This window comes from Muntiacus reevesi, chromosome 4, assembly GCF_963930625.1.
Source record: "Muntiacus reevesi chromosome 4, mMunRee1.1, whole genome shotgun sequence".
In the NCBI taxonomy this organism is placed as follows: Eukaryota; Metazoa; Chordata; class Mammalia; order Artiodactyla; family Cervidae; genus Muntiacus; species Muntiacus reevesi.
Window position 1 is genome coordinate 41197501 of NC_089252.1, and position 9595 is coordinate 41207095.

Sequence of the window (9595 nt, forward strand, 5' to 3'; positions counted from 1 at the left end):
AGAGATGGGCGGGACACATCCTGTGTGGGCCAGAGCTGACCAGAAGAAGGTGCTGGAGATGGGGATGGTGGGGTCCTGGAAGAGCATGGGTTGGGGGGATGCAGGGGCAGCAGCACTAGAGGAAGTTCCTCCACCTTTGAAGTCATGTGCTGATGACCAGTAGATTCAGGTGCTCCACTCTGGGGTGAGAGAGATGGCAGCTGACCAAGTAGGGTCCAAGTGTTGGAAGGCTGAAGTTTGAAATGAGTCATGGCAATGGAAAATCACAGCCTCTCATTCACCGTCCAAAGCCAAATCAGTTCACAGAAGTGAAAGCCCACTGACTGAAGGGAAGGTGCCAGTTCCCTTTGATGAAGGATGCTGCAACCCCACTACAGGGTAGGTAACGATGACCCAGGGAAATGGGTAGAGAATCCGGGTTGACCTGAAACAGTGTTATGTTCCTGCAGTAAGAGCTGGACTTATGAAGGCAGGTGACAAGTGGAGTTCTGGTCCAAGAACACCCTACAGCACTGCCAGGTCCTTGGTCTGCCCATGGTTATTTCCCAGCTCCCATGTGCATAGTTGGGATTTTACATAGTAGTTGGCAGAACACTTATAAGGATTTCCTGATGTGTAGAATAAGAGTCACGGGGAGAAGTCTCTGAAACTGCCCCAACCCATCAAGAAAAAAGTTAGGAGCAATCCTAGGAGGAGTTGTGGAGAGTAGCACCATCAGAAAGGACATCAGGGATAGAGGGTGGTGGTCTTCATCAAAAACCAGCAGGATATTGGCAGGGAAAGGTGGACAAGTGTAAACTGAACTTAGTTAGGAACCCAACCATACGCATCTCACCCAACACAGTGAGGACTGAGCAATGGATGGATTCCAGCGCTTGTTACCTGGCTGTTCACCTGCACATTGGCCAATAAAGGGGTTGGAAGTGAGCTCTCACTGTGCTTCCCAGGCTCTTGCCTTCCCATCACAGTACAGCCCTCTGGGATCTCGATCTTCACGGCCCACATACTCGCTTGCTGTCTGAGCTGCTCATCCAAGCGAATCAGAGTACTTCTGATCCTCTCTGTGGGTCCTCTTTCTCTGACTTCAGGATGTAGGAATTACTTGCATATATATTTTTTCTTGGGCCCTAACCGAAATTAAGACTTCTGTATCACTTTTTAAATTTTTATTTACTTATTTATTCATTTATTTTGGGTGTGCTGGGTCTTTGCTGCTGCTCAGGCTTTTCTCTAATTGTGGCTAGCGGAGGCTACTCTCTAGTTGTGGTGCTTGGGCTTCTCATTGCTGTGGTTTCTCTTGTTGTGGAGCATGGGCTCCAGGGCTCTCAGGCTTCAAGAGTTTTGGCTCCCGGGCTCCAGAGCACAAACTTGAGTTGTGGTGCACAGACTTAGTTGCTCTTCGGCATGAGGGATCTCCCCAGACCAGGGATGGAACTGGTGTCCCTTGCATCACAAGGCAGATTCTTTGCCACTGAGCCACAGGGGAAGCCTTGTATCACTTTTTAAACTGGTAATACTTTACTTTTAAAACTTAGGTTGAGTAAAATATGACACAATTATTTATATTTATTCATTACAGGTGATAGGTACAGGGGTATTTGTCTTATTGGTCTGGGATTTTTTTGTTATCTTTTTTACCGTGGTAAAGTAGACCCAACACGACCCCTCCTCCCTTCATTCCGCTGAGTGGGCTTCTCTGTAGTGGAGGGCACGTAGGACACCTGTCCTTCTGCTGACGCCAGAAGGAACGTTTTGATCATCAAATTGCCTTATGCTGAGTCTCGTGAAAACAAAGTAAACCCCCTTCATTTAAACTGAGAAATAGAATGGCTGACCTTCAGTTTCATTTTCATAGTTCTGTCAACTTAAAAAAAAAGTGTATAATGTGAAAGTTGTGGATTAAGTTTTTTTGTGTGTGTGTGTGAATTAAGTTTTATTTGGGGCAAAATGAAGATTGTAGCCCAGGAGATAGCCCCTCACAGTAGCTCTGAGAAACTGCTCCAAAGAAGCAGGGGGGAAGGTCAGTATAGATGTGATTCTGATGAAGGGGGAATACATGCAATCAAGCACATATTTTTCCAGAAGGTTTCTCTTAGTCTCGTGAAGACTGCTAGTCGCAAGGAACAGTTGTCACCTTGAAGGATTTTAGTGCTTCTCTAGATATGAGGAGATACAAGAATTGGACTCATAAAGTCAGCTCTTCAAAAATCTCAGGACCAGTCCTGCCAGTTTTTTTCTCCTCTGAGCACAGAGTTCCTCATTTCTGCTCTCCACCCTGAACTCCTTTCAGTGGATGTTGAAGGTCAGTAGCTGCAGCAGCACATGATTTAATCCTTGTTGAGGTAGATGGCAAGTGCCAATTTGTGGTTGAGAGTTCCATTGAAATGTTCCACTACAATTTATTGAACCAGTCCTCTACTATTAGGCATTCAGATTGTTTCCAGCTTTTCACTGTTGCAAACTAGCAGTAAAACAATGCGTGTTACCACAGAGATGTGGTCCTAATTCCCTTCCCTCTGTAACTGAAGTCCAGAAACCTGGAAATACAAACTGGCCATGAAAATCCAGGACCTGTGGCACCCTAGACAAATGGACACAACTTGTCTGAAAACAAATGTATGCACCGCTTGCTTTAGGAATATCTCACAAAATTCACAGGACTATGTGATGTAAATGGATGTATTGATAAAGATTTGTAATAGTGACCAGAGAAGAGATGCAGTGCATACCTGTTCACCAACCATTAGTGCACATGAAGGTTCTCTGTGGCTACCCGACTCCCATTTGAGAGAGAGCACCCTCATGGTGGGGGCTTCCCTGATAGCTCAGTTGGTAAAGAATCCACCTGCAATGCAGGAGACCCCAGTTTGATTCCTGGGTCGGGAAGATCCGCTGGAGGAGGATAGGCTACCCACTCCAGTATTCATGGGCTTCCCTTGTGGATTGGCTAGTAAAGAATCTGCCTGCAATGTGGGAGTCCTGGATTTGATCCCTGGGTTGGGAAGATCCCCTGGAGAAGGGAAAAACTACCCACTCCAGTATTCTGGCCTGGAGAATTCCATGGACTCTATATAGTCCATGGAGTCACAAAGAGTTGGACACAACTGAGTGACTTTCACTAACCCTTGTGGTGACCATGTGCAATGTCAGGGGCCTGTCCATGCTTCCAGGTGGGGTTCGCTCAGGGGGGTCTGCACCCTGGCTTCCGTGGAGCCCCTGCACTCTGCTGATGTTCACCCTCCTACACATTCCGAGCAGATTCCCCAGGGTGCACAGGAGGATTCAGGTGAAGCTTCATCTTCTAGGGGTGAAGATACTCTTCGGAATCTTACGCCACAAAGCAGGACAACCACCAGCCCTATCTTTTCTTGTTCTCTAAGCTATAATCGTGGCCCTCTCAGAATGGGATCTGCTTCACGGTGGAACCCACCTTGGCCTCCCCACCAGCTGGTATGTGTGTGGGAGGGGTGGTGGTGCGCGATGTGGAGAAGCTCCTGCTGAAGGACTTGAAACTGATCAGATAAAGCGAGAATCCTCATGGTGAGTGGAGAAGAGAGGCTGGTAATCAGCGGAGGTCACACCAGGGTTGGGGAGCAGAGGCCTCCAGAGGAGCATGGAGCCTGAAGTGGGGCGGAGGCCACCACTTTGGGGGTCAGCCCTCTGCCCTCAGGGCTGTGACCAAAGTAGCATTCATCCCAGATGGGCCACATGGGGCCACGCATATGGACTGAGGTGATGTGGAGCCATGCAGACCCGTGTTGGCACAGCTGTGGACCCCGGCCCTCCAGCCTCCTTGGAGAAGTGCTGTGTGCTCGCTTCGGCAGCACATATACTAAAATTGGAACGATACAGAGAAGATTAGTATGGCCCCCGCGCAAGGATGACACGCAAACTCGTGAAGCGTTCCATATTTTTACAAAAATAAACTCAAAATGGATTAAAGATCTAAATGTAAGACCGAAACTATAAAACTCCTAGAGGAGAACATAGAGAAGTCCTGTGCTAGCAGAGAGGGGCTGTGTTCCCCGCCCCCCAACCACCCCGTCCCCCATCACCAACCCTCAGACAAAGTCCTGTCCTGGGTCCCTTGCTCCTCCGCAACACTCCCCACCCCAGGGCCAGTAAGTCAGAGTGTGCCCTGAAGGACAGGGCTGGGCTGGGTGGAGGGCGCCTACCCAGGTGGCCCAGCCTCAGGGGGAGGCAGAAGATGTTGGGAAGGGCAGGATGCAGGGAGCTTTTGGCCCCAGATCCCGGATCCAAAGGCAGAGTCCAGACAACTACCCACAGCAAAAGCTGGTGATGCCTTTTTTTTTTTTTTTTTGGTGATGCCTTCTGCAGTGTATTCACTGAGAGTGAGCCATTATATTTACTGCCACTGTCAGTGGTGAATTTAATACCAGCTGAGCAAACACGGGAAGTCTCACACTCTCCAGTCAGAGGCACTAGATTGACCAGATTGTTGGAAAATGCACAGAAATGGCTTATGATGGAAGGGAGGCGAGTGTGGGGGACACATAATTCTCACCTACTAAAGATAACTTTTCATGTTGATTTTTTTTTTTTTAGTAATCCTCTTTTAGCCAGGGATCTGTTTCATAAGCTACGGATGACTTACTCTCTTTAGTTAGGCTTTCAGACTAACTTTCGTCAAAGTGTTGTTGCAGGGAAGGGTAATGTTTTCACAGAGCCTGCCAAAACAGATAAGAATGACTTAAAATACAAAAACAAAAAACCAGGGTTCCCAGAAACAAATAATGACCTTTTTCAAGCAAAGATTCAGAATCCGATTTTGTGAAAAATACTGTCTCAATGCTTTCTATAATATTCTGGGGATTGTTTTAAAGCAAACATAATGGTTTAATTAACAAAAATATGTGGTTTAAAAGACTGAGGGTTTATAAATTTTTTAACTGATTTTTAATCTTTTATGGGCTGGTAAGAACTTTTCCTTATAGTGTGAGAGAGAATGATAATTGTTTCTTTGTTGCATAGATTTCAAACTGGGTGAAAGTTTTTGTCTTTAATCATCCTGCATCCTTCAGAATGTAGCATTAGCTTTGAAATGAAAACTTTACATAAGCAGTTCTGCCTGTCTGATTCTCTTCCAGGGAAGAAAGAAAAGAAGAAAGGGAGGGAGATAGAAAGGAGAAAAAAGGAGGAAGTGGGAGGAAAGAGAGAGAGAAAGGAAGGGAGGAAGGGAGAGAGAAAGAGAAGGAATGTAGAAACTTCTGGGTTCACAGTTAATAGGCTGTCCATCTAATGACGTCCATTTGTGCCTGTGTTTGAAGGTCATTACCGGAGGACAGTCCCTGCCTCAGAGTACTCAGCAGTGCCCCTTGCAAAGCCTGCCTGTTGTATTCCTCTCTGGTCTACTGGACTAGGTTGTTTGGGGGCAGGGGCTGATGAGAATCATTTTGGAAAACTGACTTCTCTCATTCAGACATAGCTTTTCCGGAGCAGAGTATTTTCAGAACACTTACTGGCAGCACAACATAGATGACATCACAGAAGTAATTCCCGCACTGCTGAGCTGCTCAATTCCCCAGTTAAACACTGCTCTGATGTCACCCTCATCCCGGCAGGAGGGCTGCTAACGTCGTATGCACTCAAAAAGCCTTCTCACAACCCCAGAAAGGCTGCTGTGGACTAATATTAATTCCAAATAGCAAGTAATTCTCTTTCCTAGTCAATACTTTCTTTTAAGTATATGGATTTAAACACACTTAAGCTGTTGTGGAGATTTGAAATTTTGAACCAAAGTTTAAAAATTTCAAGTGATTGAGCCTGATCCTTGAACTATACCAGCATCAGAGTCAGGGATATGAAAAGATGAGAGGCTGTGGTTTCTGCATGCTTACTACATCTTTGTCCCAGGCAGTATGTTGGGAAGAATCAAGACTATTGGCATTATTTGTCATTGATTGTTCAGTTGCCAGTTGTGTCTGACTCTGTGACCCTGGGGACTGCAGCACTCTAAGCTTCCCTGTCCTTCACTCTCTCCCTGAGTTTGCTCAAACTCATGTCCATTGAGTCGATGATGCCATTCAACCATCTCATCCTCAGTCATCCCCTTCTCCTCCTGCCTTCAATCTTTCCCAGCATCAGGGTCTTTCCCAATGAGTCAGTTATTTGCATCAGGTGGCCAAAGTATTGAAGCTTCAACTTCAGCATCAGTTCTTCCGATGAATACTCAGAGTTGGCATTATACAGAAATACGTGCTCTCTGTTCACAGAAACATGTCTATGAAAGATGTGTAATCCTCTTACGTTCCTGGCCAGAATCTGGACATCTGCAGGATGTTGAAACATTGGTTGTGTGATGACCCACCCACCCCTTGAGCTCTGTTATTCTGAGAACTCATCACTCCACCAAAACAGAGAAGGATTTCTGCTCCTGCAAAGGAGGGAGCTGAGTGGCCAGGGAAGGCCACTTGCCCTAGAAGTCTGGCTCCTGTCTGCTCTCTGCCCCCAGGGATGGTGGGGCCGCGAGGGCTATGTGGTCAGTAGGTTGAAGAGGACCGGCCCCGGATCAATTAACCAACCCCAGCAAGTGTTATAGGCACGTCCCTGTGAATCATAAAGCAGAGGCACCCTGGCTGGGATCCCTGGGGACTGTTTTCAGAGCCACAAACCCCAGACTTGACCACACTGCCTGCCAAGGGAACCAGGCCACCAGCTCAGTAAAGCCAGCCAGATATTCCTTCTCAAAAAATAAGACTTTGTGGCTGGAGACCAAGCCAGTCAGCAGAGGATAACCTGCAGCTCTAAGACCCTGGGCAGCTCTAAGACCCTGGGGAGATGCAGCCAGATGAGGATAGAAGCTCAGCGCATCAAGGAGAAATGTGGTCTGGAGAGAGAAGCGGGTCCACACAAAGGTCGTGGAAACTGAAGACCTCCTGTCCCCAGAAACAGAGACAGGCAGCCTCTCTGATGGCTTGGAACCCCCACTGTGGCCCAGCTGAGTTCTTTCCAGTCCTTAGTCATCAGGGACTTAGGGCGTTTGCATCACCTTGTTACACCCCTTTTGGTCACCTTTAGAGTGACCAAAAGCTTCCTGAGATGCCACTAAATATTCAGCTAGGTGGTAAAGGCTGCAACTTGTTTCATTTTATGAACTAAACCAAGCATAGCTTAGCGACTGAACAACGACAACAATAGTCAAAGCTATGGTTTTTCCAGTAGTCCTGTATGGATGTGAGAGTTGGACCATAAAGAAGGCTGAGGGCCAAAGAATTGATGCTTTCGAGCTGTGGGGCTGAAGAAGACTCTTGAGAGTCCCTTGGACAGAAAGGAGATCAAATCAGTCAATCCTAAAGGAAATCAACTCTGAATATTCATTAGAAGGACAGATGCTGAAGCTGATGCTCTAATACTTTGGCCACCTGATGTGAAGAACTGACTCATTGGAAAAGACCCTGATGCTAGGAAAGATTGAAGGCAGGAGGAGATGGGGACAACAGAGGATGAGATGGTTGGATGGTATCAGCAATTCAATGGACATGAATCTGAGCAAACTCAGGGAAATAGTGAAGGACAGGGAAGCCTGGTGTGCTGGAGTCCATGGGGTCATAAGGAGTTGAACAGGACTTAGTGACTGAACAACAAAAACAAGCGTGGCTTATTTATAAATCCCCCATTGTTTCCAATATTTGGCATTATAAGCATCCTTGTGGTCATGTCTCTGAATGCATCCACAGTTTTTTTCTAGAGCTGAATTCCGAGAAATGGAATTGCTAGGCTGTGTGGATATTTTAATGTGTATTGCTTATTGCCTTCAATTAACTTATATTTGGAGGAGCAGTATTTGACAGCCCCTGTTTAAACCTGTCCTCCAAAAACTTAGTTGTCAGTCTTCTTATTTTTTTTGTCCATGACAGTATGTTAGGTTGAAAACAAGACCTTCATTTTAATTTTTCATTTTATTGATTGAATTTTTATGAGAGATTGATGGGCACTTATAATATTTGTGTGTTTGTATGTGAGTATGCGTGTGTACATGTCTTAAGCTCATGACCTTTGCTTATTTTCCATTGCTGTGGTCAACATTTTCTTATTGATCTGTAAGAGATTTGCAAGTTAACCCATTATCTGTCACATAGCTTAAATTTTTTCTGATTTATTGTTTAATTTTAAAATTTTGTTTATGTTTTCTGACACAGAGTTTTGCAATATTTTCCCTTATTCTATTTAAAATTAGGAAAATAATAAAGTGAAAGTGAAAGGCTCAGTCGTGTCCGACTTTGTGACCTCATGGACTGTAGCCTGCCATGGGATTTTCCAGGCAAGAGAACTGGAGTGGGTTGCCATTTCCTTCTCCAGAGGATCTTCCCAAGCCAGGGATCGAACCCGGGTCTCCCACATTGTAGGCAGATGCTTTACCATCTGAGCCACCAGGGAAGTAATAATATCTGATCATTAAAAAGACCAACAACAAAAATATGTAAAGTAAAAAAAAAAAAAATTATGTAAAGTAAGAATGTGAAAATCCTCTCCCCCCCACACTGTTTACCCCATCATATCCCAATCCTAATCTGAGGGGTGGGTCTATTTTGAGGCCCCCTTTTAATCTCTGTCGACAATTAACCCCTTAATGATTCAGATACTGTTTGCACTGCTAACATACAAACTTCTGTCTCCTGGAACTGCCCTCTGAACTCACCTCTGATACCCAACAGCCTGGTTGACACCTCCACTCAGATAACCTGAAGGCATCTTAAACCTGCTGTGTCTGTGACAGGTAGAATGGTCTGGGCTACCTGTCATGTAACTTGAACTTCATGGTCCGCTGGGAAAGTCCTGATGCAGACAGTGCATCAGCAGTAGCTCCAGGAGTCATGTGCCTGCCCTGAGCTCTGTGCTGGGGTGAGGCCGGCTCCCCCTTACGCTGGATTGAGACAGTTGTCAGGGTACCAGCCTCACCCCTTCGAACCACAGTGTCCAGAGGAAGAAGTGACATTGTTTTCTGATGCATTTCTCTCAGGGAAGAATATACTTTGTTCTCGTAAGTCCCCACAGTACTTCTCCCCTAACCCATTCCTAAACCTGCCCTCTGGCGTGGAATGCCCTGCACTGATTGCCTCAGGCCAGGTTTCCCAAATTAGCCATTAACCTTGAGAGATGAACTGACCCTTAGCGCCATTCGGCCAGCTCTGGAGGAGAAGGTGAAGCCAGCTTTTCCTGAATCACTTGGAGTAGAGGAAAGTCTGGTAAATATAGATACAAGGAAGAATTTAGGCTGGGTGAAACGGATGCGGACTAGGAAGTCATCAGTGTCCAAGGAGAAGTGTTTTACCTTCCTCCCCTCACTGTGTCTTCCCTTAGTTCTCCTAGCCTTAGCAAACAGCAGGGCCATTGTTGTTGTTGTTCAGTCACTAAATTGTGTCCAACTCTCTTCAACCCCATGGACTGCAGGATGACAGGCTTCCCTGTCCTACACCATCTCCCAGAGTTTGTTCAAACTCGTATTCATTGAGTCAGTAATGCCATCCAACCATTTCTTCTTATGGCATGCCCATAACCACAGTCATGAAACCCAGAAGTCATACTTGAATCTTCCAGTCACCCACCCCTCTTGATGTATTATTTGTGTCCTTAA

The 9595-nt window shown here is 46.0% G+C and overlaps 1 non-coding gene across 1 annotated transcript; it reads left to right on the forward strand.

The window, feature by feature from the left end:
* The first annotated feature begins 3808 nt into the window (after positions 1-3808).
* On the forward strand, positions 3809-3915 carry LOC136167994 (U6 spliceosomal RNA). Its single transcript, XR_010663162.1, has one exon. It is a non-coding gene; the product is annotated as a U6 spliceosomal RNA (small nuclear RNA).
* The last annotated feature ends 5680 nt before the right edge of the window (positions 3916-9595 follow it).